We start from the raw sequence: 20,562 nt of genomic DNA, 5'->3' as shown, positions 1-20,562 counted from the left end.
ACATTGCATTATCTCAGGTGCCTGTTCAGAAGACACCGCCAAATGGTGCATAGGTTTGCGCTCCCGTAAACGCCGATCAATCTGAATAGCCATAGTCATGGACTCATTCAGACCTGTAGGCGCCGGGAACCCCACCATAACATCTTTAATGGCCTCAGAAAGGCCATCTCTGAATTTTGCAGCCAGAGCGCACTCATTCCACTGAGTAAGCACCGACCATTTCCGAAATTTCTGACAATATATTTCTGCTTCATCTTGCCCCTGAGAGAGAGCCAATAAAGCTTTTTCAGCCTGAATCTCTAGGTTAGGTTCCTCATGGAGCAAACCCAATGCCAGAAAAAACGCATCCACATTGAGCAACGCAGGATCCCCTGGTGCCAATGCAAATGCCCAATTCTGAGGGTCACCCCGCAGGAAAGATATAACAATCTTGACCTGCTGAGCAGGGTCTCCAGAGGAGCGAGATTTCAAGGAAAGAAACAACTTGCAATTGTTCCTAAAATTCAGAAAACTAGATCTATCTCCAGAAAAAAACTCTGGGATAGGAATTCTAGGTTCAGACATAGGAGTATGTACAACAAAATCTTGTATATTTTGAACTTTAGCAGCAAGATTATTCAGGCTGGAAGCCAAACTCTGGACGTCCATGATAAACAGCTGAGGTCAAAGCCATTCAAGGATTAAGAGGAGGAAAGAAGCAGCCAAGCTGCAATTAAGGCTAGGCAGCAAACACTGAGGAGGGGGAAAAAAAAAACTTCCTCAGACTACTTTTCCTCCTACTTCAGCCAAAACGATGACCAATTTTTTATGGCCGGCTATACTGTCATGATCCCAATGGCAGGGGATCACAAAAGGACAAGCACAAAAACAAAACAAGCTCTAGGGTGATGGAACCTGAGCTGACCGCGATCCTGAACCTAAACACACAACTAGCAGTAGCCGGGGAACGTGCCTACGATGATTCCTAGACGTCTCGCGCCAGCCGAAGGATTAACTTCCCCTTTTAGAAGAAACACAGACCTCACTTGCCTCCAGAGAAACACCCCACAGAAATAGCAGCCCCCCACATGTAATAACGGTGAAATGAGAGGAAAGCACATACGTAGTTATGAAAATAGAATCAGCAAAAATGAGGCCCGCTAAAGCTAGATAGCAGAGGATACAAAAGTGAACTGCGCGGTCAGCGAAAAACCCTTCAAAAAACCATCCTGAAATTACTTGAACTCATGTGCCAACTCATGGAACATGAGGAGTAATTTCAGCCCACTAGAGCAACCAGCAGCAAGGAATCACATATCTGCAAGCTGGACTAAGACAAAAATTAAACAAAACGTGGAACAGGAAAATCAAAACTTAGCTTGTCCTGAAGATAACAGACGCAGGTAGCAGAGGTAAAAAGACACGCTGATTACATTGATATCCGGCGAGGAAATGACAAAAAAGCCAGGTTAAATAGGAAACTCCCATAACCTGATGGAACAGGTGGACACCAGAGACCGCAGAGAACACAAGTCACCCAGTACCATCAGTAACCACCAGAGGGAGCCCAAAAACAGAACTCACAACACCAACCCCTCTGCACTCCGATCCACCCCTCCTGTGCTCTGATCCACCCCCCGTGCTCCAGTTCACCCCCCCACGCTCCGATCCACCCCCCATGCTCCGATCCAACCCCCGTGCTCCCCCCCACCCCATCATACTTACCGAGCCTCCTGGGGTCCGTCCGTCTTCTCCACGGGCGCCGCCATCTTCCAAAATGGCAGGCGCATGCGCAGTGCGCCCGCCGAATCTGCCGGCAGGCAGATTCGTTCCAATGTGCATTTTGATCACTGTGATAAAACCTATCACAGTGATCAAAATAAAAAAAATAGTAAATGACCCCCCCCTTTGTCACCCCCATAGTTAGGGACAATAATAAAATAAAGAATTTTTTTTTCCACTAAGGTTGGGGTTAGAACTAGGGTTAAGGTTAGGGTTTCGGTATGTGCACACGAACTCTGGTCCTCTGCGGATTTTTCCGCAGCAGATTTGATAAATTCGCAGTGCTAAACCGCTGTGGATTTATGGCGGATTTACCACGATTTTTCTGCGCATTTCACTGCGGTTTTACAACTGCAATTTTCTATTGGAGCAGTTGTAAAACCGCTGCGGAATCCGCAGAAAGAAGTGACATGCTGCGGAATGTAAACCGCTGCGTTTCCGTGCAGATTCTCTGCAGCATGTGTACAGCGATTTTTGTTTCCCATAGGTTTACATTGAACTATAAACTCATGGGAAACTGCTGAGGATTCGCAGCGTTTTCCGCAGCGTGTGCACATACCTTTAGAATTAGGCTATGTGCACACGGAGCGGCTTCGCAGCAGTGTTCCATCAGGTTTACAGTACCATGTAAACCTATGGAAAACCAAATCCGCTGTGCCCATGGTGCGGAAAATACCGAGCGGAAACGCTGTGTTGTATTTTCCGCAGCATGTCAATTCTTTGTGCGGATTCCGCAGCGTTTTACACCTGTTCCTCAATAGGAATCCGCAGGTGAAATCCGCACAAAAAACACTGGAAATCTGCGGTAAATCTGCGAACGAGTAAAACGCAGGTAAAACGCAGTGCCTTTTACCCACGGATTTTTCAAAAATGGTGCTGAAAAATCTCACACGAATCCGCAACGTGGGCACATAGCCTTAGGGTTGGAATTAGGGTTGTGATTAGGGTTATGGCTACAGTTGGGATTAGGGTTAGGGGTGTGTTGGGGTTAGTGTTGGAGGTAGAATTGAGGGGTTTCCACTGTTACGGCACATCAGGGGTCTCCAAATGCAACATGGCGCCACCATTGATTCCAGCCAATCTTGTATTCAAAAAGTCAAATGGTGCTCCCTCCCTTCCGAGCCCCGACGTGCGCCCAAACAGTGGTTTACCCCCACATATGGGGTATCAGCATACTCAGGACAAACTGCGCAACAATTACTGGGGTCCAATTTCTCCTGTTACCCTTGTGAAAATAAAAAATTGCTTGCTAAAACACTGTTGAGGAAAGAAAAATGATTTTTTATTTTCACGGCTCTGCGTTGTAAACGTCTGTGAAGCACTTGGGGGTTCAAAGTGCTCACCACATATCTAGATAAGTTCCTTGGGGGGGTCTAGTTTCCAAAATGGGGTTATTTGTGGGGGGTTTCTACTGTTTAGGCACACCAGGGGCTCTGCAAATGCAACGTGACGCCCGCAGACCATTCCAAAGTCTGCATTTCAAAAGTCACTACTTCCCTTCTGAGCCCTGACGTGTGCCCAGACAGTGGTTTACCCCCACATATGGGGTATCAGCGTACACAGGAGAAACTGGACAACAACTTTTGGGGTCCAATTTCTCCTGTAACCCTTGGGAAAATAAAAAATACTGGGTAAAAAATTATTTTTAACGAAAGAAAACGTATTTATTATTTTCACGGCTCTGCGTTATAAACTTCTGTGAAGCACTTGGGGGTTCAAAGTGCTCACCACATATCTAGATAAGTTCCTTTCTGGGTCTAGTTTCCAAAATGGGGTCACTTGTGGGGGGTTTCTACTGTTTAGCCACATCAGGGTCTCTGCAAACGCAACGTGACGCCCGCAGAGCATTCCATCAAAGTCTGCATTTCAAAACGTCACTACTTCACTTCCGAACCCCGGCATGTGCCCAAACAGTAGTTTATCCCCACATATGGGGTATCACCGTACTTAGGAGAAACTGGACAACAATTATTGGGGTAAAATTTCTCCTGTTACCCTTGGGAAAATTAAAAAATTCTTTTTGAGGAAAGAATACGTATTTATTATTTTCATGACTCTGCGTTATAAACTTCTGTGAAGCACTTGGGGGTTCAAAGTGCTCACCACACATCTAGATTAGTTCCTTTGGGGGTCTAGTTTCAAAAATGGGGTCATTTGTGGGGGATCTCCAATGTTTAGGCACACACGGGCTCTCCAAACGTGACATGGTGTCCGCTAATGATTGGAGCTAATTTTCCATTTAAAAAGCCAAATGGCGTGCCTTCCCTTCCGAGCCCTGCCGTGCGCCCAAACAGTGGTTTACCCCCACATATGGGGAATCAGCGTACTCAGGACAAACTGGACAACAACATTTGGGGTCCAATTTCTCCTATTACCCTTGGCAAAATAGGAAATTCCAGGCTAAAAAATCATTTTTGAGGAAAGAAAAAATATTTTTTATTTTCATGGCTAGGCGTTATTAACTTCTGTGAAGCACCTGGGGGTTTAAAGTGCTCAATATGCATCTAGATAAGTTCCTTGGGGGGTCTAGTTTCCAAAATGGGTTCACTTGTGGGGGAGCTCCAATGTTTAGGCACACAGGGGCTCTCCAAACGCGACATGGTGTCCGCTAACGATGGAGATAATTTTTCATTCAAAAGGTCAAATGGCGCTCCTTCCCTTTCGAGCCTTACCATGTGCCCAAACAGTGGTTTACCCCCACATGTGAGGTATCGATGTACTCAGGAGAAATTGCCCAACCAATTTTAGGATCCATTTTATCCTGTTGCCCATGTGAAAATGAAAAAATTGAGGCTAAAATAATTTTTTTGTGAAAAAAAAGTACTTTTTAATTTTTACGGATCAATTTGTGAAGCACCTGGGGGTTTAAAGTGCTCACTATGCATCTAGATAAGTTCCTTGGGGCGTCTAGTTTCCAAAATGGGGTCACTTGTGGGGGAGCTCCAATTTTTAGGCACACGGGGGCTCTCCAAACGTGACATGGTGTCCGCTAAAGAGCGGAGCCAATTTTTCATTCAAAAAGTCAAATGGCGCTCCTTCCCTTCCAAGCCCTGCCGTGCGCCCAAACAGTGGTTTACCCCACATATGAGGTATCAGCGTACTCAGGACAAATTGGACAATAACTTTCGTGGTTCAGTTTCTCCTTTTACCATTGGGAAAATAAAAAAATTGTTGCTAAAAGATCATTTTTGTGACTAAAAAGTTAAATGTTCATTTTTTCCTTCCATGTTGCTTCTGCTGCTGTGAAGCACCTGAAGGGTTAATAAACTTCTTGAATGTGGTTTTATGCACCTTGAGGGGTGCAGTTTTTAGAATGGTGTCACTTTTGGGTATTTTCAGCCATATAGACCCCTCAAACTGACTTCAAATGTGAGGTGGTCCCTAAAAAAAATGGTTTTGTAAATTTCGTTGTAAAAATGAGAAATCGCTGGTCAAATTTTAACCCTTATAACTTCCTAGCAAAAAAAAATGTTTCCAAAATTGTGCTGCTGTAAAGTATGCATGTGGGAAATGTTATTTATTAACTATTTTGTGTCACATAACTCTCTGGTTTAACAGAATAAAAATTCAAAATGTGAAAATTGCGAAATTTTCAAAAATTTCGCCAAATTTCCGTTTTTATCACAAAAAAACGCAGAATTTATTGACCTAAATTTATCACTAACATGAAGCCCAATATGTCACGAAAAAACTATCTCAGAACCGCTAGGATCCGTTGAAGCGTTCCTGAGTTATGACCTCATAAAGGGACACTGGTCAGAATTGCAAAAAACGGCCAGGTCATTAAGGTCAAAATAGGCTGGGTCATGAAGGGGTTAATTAAACTGATAGGACATGATTTGTAAAGGCACACACCTGTCTACATATAACATCACAGTGCATATCTGACCAAATGAGAATCATGAGGTCAAAGGAACTGGCCAAGGAGCTCAGAGGCAGAATTGTGGCAAGGCACAGATCTAGCCAAGGTTACAAAATAATATCTGCAGTACTCAAGTGCCTAAAGGCCCCTTCACATTAAGTGACGCTGCAGCGATACCGACAACGATCCGGATCGCTGCAGCGTCGCTGTTTGGTCGCTGGAGAGCTGTCACACAGACCGCTCTCCAGCGACCAACGATGCCGGTAACCAGGGTAAACATCGGTTAACTAAGCGCAGGGCCGCGCTTAGTAACCCGATGTTTACCCTGGTTACCATCCTAAAAGTAAAAAAAAAAAAAACAGTACATACTTACCTACAGCCGTCTGTCCTCCAGCGCTGTACTCTGCTCTCCTCCTGTACTGTCTGTGAGCACAGCGGCTGGAAAGCAGAGCGGTGACGTCACCGCTCTGCTTTCCGGCTGACCGACGCTCATAGACTTCCCTCTGCTCCTAGCTTTCACATGGTATGTTCATCCACCCAGCTCTCCTGCTGTTGAGGAAAGAAAAATGATTTTTTATTTTCACGGCTCTGCGTTGTAAACGTCTGTGAAGCACTTGGGGGTTCAAAGTGCTCACCACATATCTAGATAAGTTCCTTGGGGGGTCTAGTTTACAAAATGGGGTCATTTGTGGGGGGTTTCTACTGTTTAGGCACACCAGGGGCTCTGCAAATGCAACGTGACACCCACAGACCATTCCAAAGTCTGCATTTCAAAAGTCACTACTTCCCTTCTGAGCCCCGACGTGTGCCCAGACAGTGGTTTACCCCCACATATGGGGTATCAGCGTACACAGGAGAAACTGGACAACAACTTTTGGGGTCCAATTTCTCCTGTAACCCTTGGGAAAATAAAAAATACTGGGTAAAAAATTATTTTTGAGGAAAGAAAACATATTTATTATTTTCACGGCTCTGCGTTATAAACTTCTGTGAAGCACTTGGGGGTTCAAAGTGCTCACCACATATCTAGATAAGTTCCTTTCGGGGTCTAGTTTCCAAAATGGGGTCACTTGTGGGGGGTTTCTACTGTTTAGCCACATCAGGGTCTCTGCAAATGCAACGTGACGCCCGCAGAGCATTCCATCAAAGTCTGCATTTCAAAACGTCACTACTTCACTTCCGAACCCCGGCATGTGCCCAAACAGTAGTTTACCCCCACATATGGGGTATCACCGTACTTAGGAGAAACTGGACAACAAATATTGGGGTAAAATTTCTCCTGTTACCCTTGGGAAAATTAAAAAAATATTTTTGAGGAAAGAATACGTATTTATTATTTTCATGACTCTGCGTTATAAACTTCTGTGAAGCACTTGGGGGTTCAAAGTGCTCACCACACATCTAGATTAGTTCCTTTGGGGGTCTAGTTTCAAAAATGGGGTCATTTGTGGGGGATCTCCAATGTTTAGGCACACACGGGCTCTCCAAACGTGACATGGTGTCCGCTAATGATTGGAGCTAATTTTCCATTTAAAAAGCCAAATGGCGTGCCTTCCCTTCCGAGCCCTGCCGTGCGCCCAAACAGTGGTTTACCCCCACATATGGGGAATCAGCGTACTCAGGACAAACTGGACAACAACATTTGGGGTCCAATTTCTCCTATTACCCTTGGCAAAATAGGAAATTCCAGGCTAAAAAATCATTTTTGAGGAAAGAAAAAATATTTTTTATTTTCATGGCTAGGCATTATTAACTTCTGTGAAGCACCTGGGGGTTTAAAGTGCTCAATATGCATCTAGATAAGTTCCTTGGGGGGTCTAGTTTCCAAAATGGGTTCACTTGTGGGGGAGCTCCAATGTTTAGGCACACAGGGGCTCTCCAAACGCGACATGGTGTCCGCTAACGATGGAGATAATTTTTCATTCAAAAAGTCAAATGGCGCTCCTTCCCTTCCGAGCCTTACCATGTGCCCAAACAGTGGTTTACCCCCACATGTGAGGTATCGATGTACTCAGGAGAAATTGCCCAACAAATTTTAGTATCCATTTTATCCTGTTGCCCATGTGAAAATGAAAAAAATGAGGCTAAAATAATTTTTTTGTGAAAAAAAAGTACTTTTTAATTTTTACGGATCAATTTGTGAAGCACCTGGGGGTTTAAAGTGCTCACTATGCATCTATATAAGTTCCTTGGGGCGTCTAGTTTCCAAAATGGGGTCACTTGTGGGGGAGCTCCAATTTTTAGGCACACGGGGGCTCTCCAAACGTGACATGGTGTCCGCTAAAGAGCGGAGCCAATTTTTCATTCAAAAAGTCAAATGGCGCTCCTTCCCTTCCAAGCCCTGCCGTGCGCCCAAACAGTGGTTTACCCCACATATGAGGTATCAGCGTACTCAGGACAAATTGGACAATAACTTTCGTGGTTCAGTTTCTCCTTTTACCACTGGGAAAATAAAAAAATTGTTGCTAAAAGATCATTTTTGTGACTAAAAAGTTAAATGTTCATTTTTTCCTTCCATGTTGCTTCTGCTGCTGTGAAGCACCTGAAGGGTTAATAAACTTCTTGAATGTGGTTTTATGCACCTTGAGGGGTGCAGTTTTTAGAATGGTGTCACTTTTGGGTATTTTCAGCCATATAGACCCCTCAAACTGACTTCAAATGTGAGGTGGTCCCTAAAAAAATGGTTTTGTAAATTTCGTTGTAAAAATGAGAAATCGCTGGTCAAATTTTAACCCTTATAACTTCCTAGCAAAAAAAAATGTTGTTTCCAAAATTGTGCTGCTGTAAAGTATGCATGTGGGAAATGTTATTTATTAACTATTTTGTGTCACATAACTCTCTGGTTTAACAGAATAAAAATTCAAAATGTGAAAATTGCAAAATTTTCAAAAATTTCGCCAAATTTCCGTTTTTATCACAAAAAAACGCAGAATTTATTGACCTAAATTTATCACTAACATGAAGCCCAATATGTCACGAAAAAACTATCTCAGAACCGCTAGGATCCGTTGAAGCGTTCCTGAGTTATGACCTCATAAAGGGACACTGGTCAGAATTGCAAAAAACGGCCAGGTCATTAAGGTCAAAATAGGCTGGGTCATGAAGGGGTTAATTAAACTGATAGGACATGATTTGTAAAGGCACACACCTGTCTACATATAACATCACAGTGCATATCTGACCAAATGAGAATCATGAGGTCAAAGGAACTGGCCAAGGAGCTCAGAGGCAGAATTGTGGCAAGGCACAAATCTAGCCAAGGTTACAAAATAATATCTGCAGTACTCAAGTGCCTAAGACAGGGGTCCCCAACTCCAGGCCTCGAGGGCCGCCAACAGTGCAGGTTTTCAGGATTTCTTTAGTATTGCATCGGTGGTAATGTGATCATCTGCACAGGTGATGATTCCAACCCCTGTGCAATACTAAGGAAATCCTGAAAACCTGCACTGTTGGCGGCCCTCGAGGCCTGGAGTTGGGGTCCACTGGCCTAAGAGCACAGTGGCCTCCATAATCCTTAAATGGAAGAAGTTTGGGACCACCAGAAGTCTTCTTAGACCTGGCTGTCCAGCCAAATTGAGCAATCATGGGAGAAGGGCCTTGGTGAGAGAGGTAAAGAAGAATCCCAAGATCACTGTGGCTGAGCTCCACAGAGGCAGTAGGGAGATGGGAGAAAGTTCCACAAAGTCAACTATCACTGCAGCCCTCCACCAGTCGGCCCTCTATGGCAGAGTGGTCTGATGGAAACCTCCCCTCAGTGCAAAACATATGAAAGCCTGCGTAGAGTTTGCTAAAAAACACAAAGGACTCCCAGACTATGAGAAATACGATTCTCTGGTCTGATGAGATGAAGATAGACCTTTTTAGTGATAATTCTAAGCGGTATGTGTGCCCAATACAATCCCAGCAGTGAAACGTGGTGTCAGCATCATGCTATGGGGTGTTTTTCAGCTGCAGGGACAGGACAAATGGTTGCAATTGAAGGAAACGTGAATGCAGCCAAGTATAGAGATATATGGCCGAAGGTTCACCTTCCAGCGAGCCAATGACCCTAAGAACATAGCTAAATTAACAAAGGAGTGGCTTCAGAACAACTCTGTGACCATTCTTGAGTGGCCCAGCCAGAGCCCTGACCTAAACCCAATTGAGCATTTCAGGAGAGACCTGAAAATGGCTGCTCACCATCCAACCTGATGTTCATCCACCCTGCTCTCCTGCTGTCTGTCTATGAAGTGCACATAGTACATCAGCCAGCTTTGCACATAGACTTCCCTCTGCTCCTAGCTTTCACATGGTATGTTCATCCACCCTGCTCTCCTGCTGTCTGTCTATGAAGTGCACATAGTACATCACCCAGCTTTGCGCATAGACTTCCCTCTGCTCCTAGCTTTCACATGGTATGTTCATCCACGCCTTTCAGCAGACCCCAGCTTACCCTTTGTTATTTATGATTCATTGTATGCATCTGGTCCACCCTTGTTTACTCAATGCTTGATTGTATGCATCTGGTCCACCCTTAATTCTCTGACCAAGATGAGCAGAGACCACTCCTCTCTGCTTTACACCTGAATGCACTTAGTTGTACATATATTGCATAGCAAAAGTCTGCAATGACTTTAGTCTGCTGTGTGATTCCTAGAAGTGTGTCCTAGAAGTGTGAAGATTAATTTTAGAATTAAAACCAGAAGGGAACTGAAGGTAACTGGCCAGTCACTGTAAACAATGTTTCTGTTTGTTGTCACTTTCACCCCTATAATTCTTCACTTTCTGCAAACTCCCCTGATCCATACACCAAGGAAGGAACTGTTCATCTCTTCTTCAATCCTCCCCATCCACCTCACCTCCTCCTAAAAACTGTTCCTTAACATACAATCCTCTGTCTCCAAACACAGACAGCCCCCTCATGCCCTCTCCTGCTCCCACCTGCTAACACTTTCTCTGCTCCTTCTCACTGCTGGTGATATCTCTCCAAATCCTGGTCCTCACCACATTCCCACAGTCATTTCTACCTCCTATTCATGCTCTATCACAACCTTCCGTAACCTCTCTAACCTTATACCCATTCACCCAGCCCCCGCTTCCCCAGTCCCACTAACAGGAGCTCTGTGGAACGCTCGCTCTGTCTGCAACAAGCTTTCCTACATCCATGATCTTTTTGTTACTACCAAACTTTCCTTCCTCGCCATCACCGAAACCTGGCTCACCCCTTCTGACACAGCCTCTCCTGCACTTTCGTATGGTGGCTTCCACCTTTCTCACCCCCCTGCCTCAGCAGCAAACATGGCGGAGGAGTTGGTTTACTCCTGTCAGATACCTGCTCCTTCACCCCAATCCCACTGCCAACCTGTTACCCTCCCTTCCTTTGAGGTGCACTCTGTGCGCATCTACTCCCCCTCCAACCGGCTCTCATCTACCGCCCCCCAGGGCCAGCCACCACCTTCTTTGACCACTTCACCACCTGGCTACTTCATTTCCTTTCCGTGGACATCCCTACTATCATCATGGGCGACTTCAACATCCCTATTGACACATCCCTCTCAGCTGCCACTAAGCTTCTATCTCTCATTTCCTCCTTTGGCCTCTCAATGGACTTCTACAGCCAGTCACAAAGATGGCCACACACTGGACCTCATCTTCACCCGCCTCTGCTCCCTATCTAACCTCTCTAACTTACCTCTTCCTCTCTCTGACCACAACCTTCTCACATTCTCTTCCCTCTCCACTCCATGTCTACAATCCCCACCCCACAAACTTTCACACCCTCGCAGAAATCTTAACCCCTTCAAGTCGCGGCCCTTTTTCGTTTTTGCGTTTTCATTTTTCACTTCCCTCCTTCCCAGAGACATAACTTTTTTATTTTTCTGTCAATATGGTCATGTGAGGGCTTATTTATTGCGGGACGAGTTGTACTTTTGAACGACACCATTGGTTTTACCATGTCTTTTACTAGAAAACGGGAAAAAAATTCCAAGTGCTGTGAAATTGCAAAAAAAGTGCAATCCCACACTTGTTTTTTGTTTGGCTTTTTTGCTAGGTTCATTAAATGCTAAAACTAATCTGCCATTGTGATTCTCTAGGTCATTACGAGTTCATAGACATCTAACATGTCTAGGTTATTTTTTATCCAAGTGAAAAAAATTCCAAACTTTGCTTAAAAAACCCAAAAAGGGCCATTTCCGATACCCGAAGCGTCTACATTTTTCGTGATCTGTGGTCAGGTGAGGGCTTATTTTTTGCATGCCGAGCTGACGTTTTTAATGATACCATTTTGGTGCAGATACGTTCTTTTGATCGCCCGTTATTGCATTTTAATGCAATGTCGCAGCGACCAAAAAAACGTAATTCTGGCATTTCTGATTTTTTTCTCGCTACGCTGTTTAGCAATCAGGTTAATGCTTTTTTTTATTGATAGATCGGGCGATTCTGAACGCGGCGATACCAAATACGTATAGGTTTTTTTTTTTTTAATTGTTTTATTTAGGATGGGGCGAAAGGGGGGTGATTTAAACTTTTATATTTTTTATATTTTTTTCATATTTTTAAAAACATTTTTTTTTTTACTTGTGCTATGCTTCAATAGCCTCCATGGGAGGCTAGAAGCTGGCATAGCCTGATCGGCTCTGCTACATAGCAGCGATCATCAGATCGCTGCTATGTAGCAGAAATGCAGGTGTACTGTGAGCGCCAACCACAGGGGGGCGCTCACAGCAGGCCTGCATCAGTAACCATAGAGGTCTGAAGGACCTCTATGGTTACCTTCCTGATGCATCGCCGACCCCCGATCATGTGACGGGGGTCGGCGATGACATCATTTCCGGCCGCCCGGCCAGAAGCGCCGGTTAAATGCCGCTGTCAAATTTAACAGGTTAATAGCGGCAGGTGAATAGCGATTTCACCCGCCGCTATTGCGCGCACATGTCAGCTGTACAAAACAGCTGACATGTCGCAACTTTGATGTGGGCTCACCGCCGGAGCCCACATCAAAGGGGGAGACACGACATGCGCCATACTATTACTGCGCATGTCGTGAAAGGGTTAAACACCTTGACCTACACTCATTCTCTGAATCCCTCTTCCCTCTCACAGATATAAGTTCCTTACACAATGCGGATGACGCTGCCGCTCTATATAACACCACAATAGCTGCAGCTCTGGAATCTGCTGCCCCACTTACACATACCAAAGCTCGCAAAATCAACAGACAGCCCTGGCACACCAGCCTGACCAAAGAACTGAGGCGAGCTTCCAGGGCTGCTGAGCGCAGATGGAAAAGATCCCACTCCAACAAGCACTTCATCGCAGTCAAACAGTCCCTCACTTCTTTCAAGACCACACTCGCTAAAACACACAGCTAAACAAACCTACTTCTCATCTCTCATATCCTCCCTGTCTCACAATCCTAAACAGTTATTCAACACCTTCAATTCTCTCCTCTGTCCCCCAGCACCTCCTCCCTCCCCACTCATTTCAGCTGAAGACTTTGCCTCATTTTTCAAGCAGAAGATTGATAACATCAGAGACAGTTTTGGTCAACAACCCCCAGAGCCCTTCCTCCCAACTTACCAGCCCTCCACCTCCAAAACCAACTTCTCCACCATTACAGAAGATCGACTCTCCACTCTACTATCAAGATCACATCTCACCACCTGTGCACTTGACCCGATCCCTTCTCACTTCATCCCAAACCTCGCCACAGTCTTCATCCCAAACGTAACCCATCTCTTCAACTTATCACTAACAACTGGTGTTTTCCCCTCAAGCTTTAAACATGCCTCCATCACACCTATCCTCTAAAAGCCCTCTCTTGACCCATCCTCTGTATCTAGCTATCGCCCTATATCACTTCTCCCCTATGCCTTCAAGCTACTGGAACAACATGTCTACCTTGAACTGTCCTCCCATCTCTCTTCTTGCTCCCTCTTCGACCGCTTACAATCTGGCTTCCGGTCATACCACTCCACTGAAACTGCCCTTACTAAGGTCACCAATGACCTCTTAACCGCCAAGAGCAAGCGACACTACTCTGTCCTCCTCCTCCTGGACCTGTCGGCTGCTTTTGACACAGTGGACCATTCCCTATTATTACAGACCCTCTCATCCCTTGGCATCACAGACTTGGCCCTTTCCTGGATCTCATCATACCTAACAGACCAGACATTCAGCATCTCCCACTCACACACCACCTCCTCACCTCGCCCCCTATCTGTCAGAGTCCCACAAGGTTCAGTCCTAGGGCTCCTGCTCTTCTCCATTTACACCTTTGGCCTGGGACAGCTCATAGAATCTCATGGCTTTCAGTATCATCTCTATGCTGATGACACAGATCTCTCTGGACCAGATATCACCTCCCTACTAACCAGAATCCCTCAATGTCTGTCCACTGTTTCATCCTTCTTCTCCGCTAGATTTCTGAAACTTAACATGGACAAAACAGAATTTATCATCTTTCCCCTATCTCACGTGACCCCCCCCCAACGAACCTATCCATTACAGTAAATGGCTGCCCACTCTACCCAGTCCCACAAGCTCGCTGCCTCGGGGTAATCCTTGACACTGATCTCTCCTTCGAACCACATATCCAAGCCCTTTCCTCTTCCTGCCGACTTCAACTCAAAAATATTTCAAGTATCCGTTCATTCCTCAACCAAGAATCTGCAAAAACCCTAGTCCATGCCCTCATCATCTCTCGCCTTGACTACTACAACCTCCTGCTCTGTGGCCTCCCCTCGAGCACTCTCGCATCCCTCCAATATATTCTAAACTCTGCTGCCCGACTAATCCACCTGTCCCCCCGCTATTCCCCAGCTTCTCCCCTCTGTCAATCCCTTCCCCATTGCCCAGAGACTCCAGTACAAAACAACCATGACATACAAAGCTATCCACAACCTGTCTCCTCCATACATCTGTGACCTCGTCTCCCGGTACTTTCCTGCACACAACGTCCGATCCTCACAAGATCTTCTCTATTCCCCTCTTATCTCCTCTTCCCACAATCACATACAAAATTTATCTTGCGCATCACCCCTACTCTGGAACTCTCTACCACAACATATCAGACTCTCACCTACCATCGAAACCTTCAAAAAGAGCCTGAAGACCCACCTCTTCCGACAAGCCTATAACCTGCAGTAACCACCGATCGACCAAACCGCTGCATGACCAGCTCTACCCTCGCCTACTGTATTCTCACCCATCCCTTGTAGATTGTGAGCCTTCGCGGGCAGGGTCCTCTCTCCTCCTGTACCAGTTATGACTTTTATTGTTTAAGATGATTGTACTTGTTTTTATTATGTATACCCCTCCTTACATGTAAAGTGCCATGGAATAAATAGCGCTATAACAATAAATAATAATAATAACTTGAGAGGATCTGCAAGGAAGAATGGCTGAGGATCCCCAAATCCAGATGTGAAAAACTTGTTGCATCATTCCCAAGAAGACTCATGGCTGTACTAAATCAAGAGTGCTTCTACTCAATACTGAGCAAACTTTTCTACATTTGTTTTTTTCAGTCAAGATGGGGTACAGAGTGTACATTAATGAGAAAAATTAACTTTTTGAATTTACCAAATGGCTGCAATGAAACAAGAGTGAAAATTTAAAGGGGTCTGAATACTTTCCCTACCCACTGTATGGGAGGAACATTTTATATTAATCATCATTAACCCTTTCTTTTCTCACATAGCATGGTATGGATGCTATGTGGGTGATCTTCTCATAGTGTGGACAGGTGACACATCAATTGTTCCACAGTTTCTTCAGTACATCAACACCAATTATTACAATTTACGGTTCACAGCTGACAAACCAAATATCTCTGATCCCTTTTTAGACCTTATGCTTTCAGGTATACCATCAAGCAATAAGGTTGGAACAACACTTTTTAGCAAAGACATTACAAGCACTGCAATCCTTTCTAGTAGTTGCCACCCTAGACATACAATTGAAGCTTCCGTTTTGGCGAATTCACAATGGCCAGACAAATATACTGTATACTCAATATATAGATATGTTTCTCAACTGCATCAGTTAAATCCTGGAGGGCACCAGTCATACAAAGATGGTTTTATAGACGTGCATCTATTCTACCACACACTATGGCTGAACAATCAGTAGGCAGCTTTTATATCTGGTAATTAGATTGGTCTGATCTCATGAATATGGTACAATAAATTATGATGTAATGAAATCCATATACATGGCTCCTTCATGAACAAATCCCTATGCATGGTATCTATATGGTTCCTATATAATTCATGTATGACTCCAATATTCCTTTGGTTTCATTTCTTTGCACACTGTGATCTTTTTGCTGTCGATCAAAATTATTTATGTAAATGGTGTTTTATTATAAGCTTAATAAAATTAGCGCACTTATTTCATGTGACCGTCTCCCGCCAGACTATGTGACAGCGCTGCTCTTGAGCTTAACCCCGTATTTACACAACATAAATCACAGCCGGACGATCACAATCCCCTTCATACGTGGTATTTTGTGCTTCGTTGTCCTCTGGAAGGATTTTTCTTGATGTCATCATTTAGTTCAATGGACGTGTCTACATTTATGTGATTAATGTGTACCCAGACTGTAAGGAGTTCCTTGTTACTTAGTATGGACATAATACTGGACTATAGATTGTTTTGCTGTGAATGAGTATAATTTGTATAACACTTCATATCCATGTATTTCTTGAGTTTAAAAAAAAAAAAACCTTTGTCACGATATGATGTAATAAGTAGTCTATTTCAGCTTACAAAATGCAGATTAGTCTATGGCAGCTGGAATTTCTGGGGATTCATCAGAATATTGCAGTATTTTTACAGACAATGGTATATGATGGCTTTTTGTATAATGTTCTGTTTATTATACACAGTCCTCCTGTAAATTAGCCTTATTAGCATGATCTACGTGACCTGCGGTAACTCCTGTGCTTCATGCTTCACAATGATTTTCCACCTATCTTGTAATTGGCTTAGAGCTATTTAACAGCTCATTCAGATTATCCTGCCATACCCGATGACTAAAGGCCCCGTCACACATAGCGAGATCGCTAGCGAGATCGCTGCTGAGTCACAAGTTTTGTGACGCAACAGCGATCTCAGTAGCGATCTCGCTATGTGTGACACGTACCAGCGATCAGGCCCCTGCTGTGAGATCGCTGGTCGTGTCGGAATGGCCTGGGCCATTTTTTGATCGTTGAGGTCCCGCTGACATCGCTGAATCGGCGTGTGTGACGCCGATTCAGCGATGTCTTCGCTGGTAACCAGGGTAAACATCGGGTAACTAAGCGCAGGGCCGCGCTTAGTAACCCGATGTTTACCCTGGTTACCATCCTAAAAGTAAAAAAACAAACGCTACGTACTTACCTATCGCTGTCTGTCCTCGGCGCTTTGCTTCTCTGGTCTGGCTGTGAGCGCCGGTCAGCCGGAAAGCAGAGCGGTGACGTCACCGCTCTGCTTTCCGGCCGCTGTGCTCACAGCCAGACCAGAGAAGCAGAGCACCGAGGACAGACAGCGATAGGTAAGTATGTAGCGTTTGTTTTTTTACTTTTAGGATGGTAACCAGGGTAAACATCGGGTTACTAAGCGCGGCCCTGCGCTTAGTTACCCGATGTTTACCCTGGTTACCGGGGACCTCGGGCTCGTTGGTCGCTGGAGAGCGGTCTGTGTGACAGCTCTCCAGCGACCAAACAGCGACGCTGCAGCGATCCGGATCGTTGTCGGTATCGCTGCAGCGTCGCTATGTGTGACGGGGCCTTAAGGGTGCTAGGACACCAGAAACGCGTCAGGTTTTATATATATTTTTTGGTTTCCATGTTTTTAATGAATCTTGAATAAAGCATGAAATAATTTTTACCTATTGTTGGGCGGATGTGCCGATCATTTCCTCTTATCCTTGAATCTTTGGCTGAACTTCACCAGCAGGATCAGCACCTGACACACACATCTCAACTCTCACCACCAGATGACATGGCGTGGTGAGGTCACAATCCCCCTCTATCAGACTATGAATATCTCTACAGCGAGCGCACTCCTCTGCAGTTGGCAGCTGAATACATTGTCCACAGCTCCACCATTTCTCTACATCGGGAACAGCTGAATACATTGTCCACAGCTCCACCATTTCTCTACACCGGGAACAGCTGAATACATTGTCCACAGCTCCACCGTTTCTATACATCGGGAACAGCTGAATACATTGTCCACAGCTCCAGAGGACATGTTCATGTGGCCAAATAAATGACACCTGTTCTGATAGAATTTTTCCCATTGAAGGCACTGCAAAATGATTTACACGGCTTCATCCATTTGCAGTTTACGCAATCGCCACATTTAAAAAAAAAGAAGCAGATTTTCTGATCTAACCAAGTACCTATTAGGGTCGGTCTTCTGAAAAAACTATGCACCAAGTTATCCTTGATGGACTGCCCTTTTCTGTATGTAATCAAGGGCGAAGAGCCAATCACATCTTTTAGGTCAGGATCTGCAGTTAGAATGTCCCAGTGTTTCTTCAAGCCTGACATAACACGTTTACTCTGACAGTCATAGGGACCGATAACCCTTGTGAAGCCATGATCAGATTGATTAGATTTAACACTAATTTGAAGTCACTTATGCCTATCACATGAAAGGGCGTGTGTATATGCAGAATTAACCACATGCAACGGGTACCCCTTGTCATAAAACCTTGCACTCATGTCAGAGGATTGTGTCTGAAAAACCTCCACTTCGGAACAGTTCCTTCTTAACCACATAAATTGCCCTTTTGGAATCCCCGTTTAAGGGGAAGTGGATGATGACTATCCCATCTCAGTAAACTGTTTGTACTAATGGGTTTCCTATAAATTTGATTGTCCAGGCTCCCATTTACATTCTTACGAATGAGAATGTTAAGAAAAGGTAAAGTGTCCACACCTACTTCAGAGGTAAGTTTGAGTCTTATAGGGTTCACATTTAATTCATCAATGAATTTGAAAAATTCAATCTTAGTCCCATGCCATATGACAATAACATCATCGATGAACCTATACCATACTCCTATATGTTGATGTCACCTCATACAGTACCGACCAGAAGTTTGGACACACGGCATTTAAAAAATGTTCTGTATTTTCATGACTATTAAAATTGGAAATTCACACTGAAGGCATCAAAACTATGAATTAACAACTGAAAATATGTCTTATATTCTAGGTTCTTCAAAGTAGCCACCTTTTGCTTTCATGACTGCTTTGCACACTCTTGGCATTCTCTTGATGAATTAAGAGGTAGTCAGAAATGGTTTTCACTTCACAGATGTGCCCTGTCAGGTTTAATAAGTGGGATTTCTTGGCCAGCATGGCTACCACAGCATCTTGCAGCAACATGCTATTCCATCCGGTTTGCGTTTAGTTGGACCATCATTTATTTTTCAACAGGACAATGACCCCAAACAAATAAACACCGTGTGCACTGCTATGTATGTGGTGCAGAGACTAGGTTCCCAAACCATCCGTAATAATCCGTGAATAAGGAGCATAAGAATCCTACAGGGATAGACGTATACTCACAGCCAAGTAACTGTAGAAGGACAGGATAGTGGTCCTGTATTAAGTACCTATACTACAGAGTAGGAAAGCTGTAAAAACATAGAGGGGAGAGGAGAGGTTCATAATTCCCCAAAATAATGTAACATGTGACGCTTGTAGTCAGATATGTAATATTACCTTTTAATAGCAAGTCACTCTGGCAAAGGGGCAGGAGCCTCGAACTAAGTCAGCATAAGAGTGAGAACTATAAGGGATACAGTGTGGACCAGAGAGTGAAATATAGAAAGTGAACTATGTCACAATGGTATAACGCTGCAAAGGAATGTGTACTATACCTTGTAAATATGATGTCCGCAGTATGAGGTAAATGACCTCTAGGATGGCCAAAAGAGGAACAGGGGCTGAAATAAGCATAATCTGCATCAGAGAATGCAGAAAGATACGTATATGTCCATACAGTAATAGGGGCCGTGGGTGGGAGTAAGGAGAAATACCTGCTATTAGACGCCGCCTGTGTGGGGATGCCGTCCCTGGAGACCCTGGAGAATTTATTACTCCCACTACCTCATCATTTCCATACATTTAAACACTATATTGCACAACTGAGGTTTCAAGTTCTAGAACATGTCCTCTTACAACGCAGGGGGGTGATAGGATCCTTATGCTGAAGAAACGTGAAGCCTATTGGATCCACACACTGGATACCTTATCACCCAGAGGTCTCAATAGGGACTACGAACTGTCTGCATTTATATGAGGTTATTACCTTATTATTTTGACACACATGCCGTGTATATGAAGGTGTTATTTTGCATATGTTCTGACTCTGTATTTTGTCTTTTAGAATCGACTGTATTAACGATGAATGATACGTCTTGAGTCACCGTCTGGAGCACCTTCTCTGTGTCACCATCTACCATTGTTGTGCACTTATGAATGATTGACACGGTTATCACCATCTTACTTCTTGATATCGGACTTAGTATGTCACACTCATCTCCACCATAGAACAGATCTGCATGAATGGTCTATTAGGCACGTATCTTTCTCCACACAACGCCTTCTTCTACTCCTAATTCGATTCTACTGCACCAGATTATTCTCCTCCCTTGGCTCCTCCTCTCATCCCACCCTCCGTAGATATATGTACTAGCCCCGACCCTTATATTCTCAGATTACACCACATTATCGGTTTCCCTGCATGACATCTTCTCCCTTGCTCCACACACCAGTGTTCTGAGGTATATACGCTTTAGCGCTTCACTGGTGGAACGCTGTTCCTCACAGTGAAACGCACGGCCATCTTCTTCCGCCCTGCCCGGGTTCCCTGACGTCACTTCCGGTTTCGGCGCTCCTATCAGTATGGTAGCGCAGAGCTTAAAAAGCGCGCCTCACGTCCCACATGTTAGACGA

The sequence above is a fragment of the Ranitomeya imitator genome, chromosome 2 (assembly GCF_032444005.1).
Source record: "Ranitomeya imitator isolate aRanImi1 chromosome 2, aRanImi1.pri, whole genome shotgun sequence".
Classification (NCBI taxonomy): domain Eukaryota; kingdom Metazoa; phylum Chordata; class Amphibia; order Anura; family Dendrobatidae; genus Ranitomeya; species Ranitomeya imitator.
The sequence above is the reverse complement of the archived record's forward strand: the minus strand, read 5'-3'. Positions refer to the sequence as shown.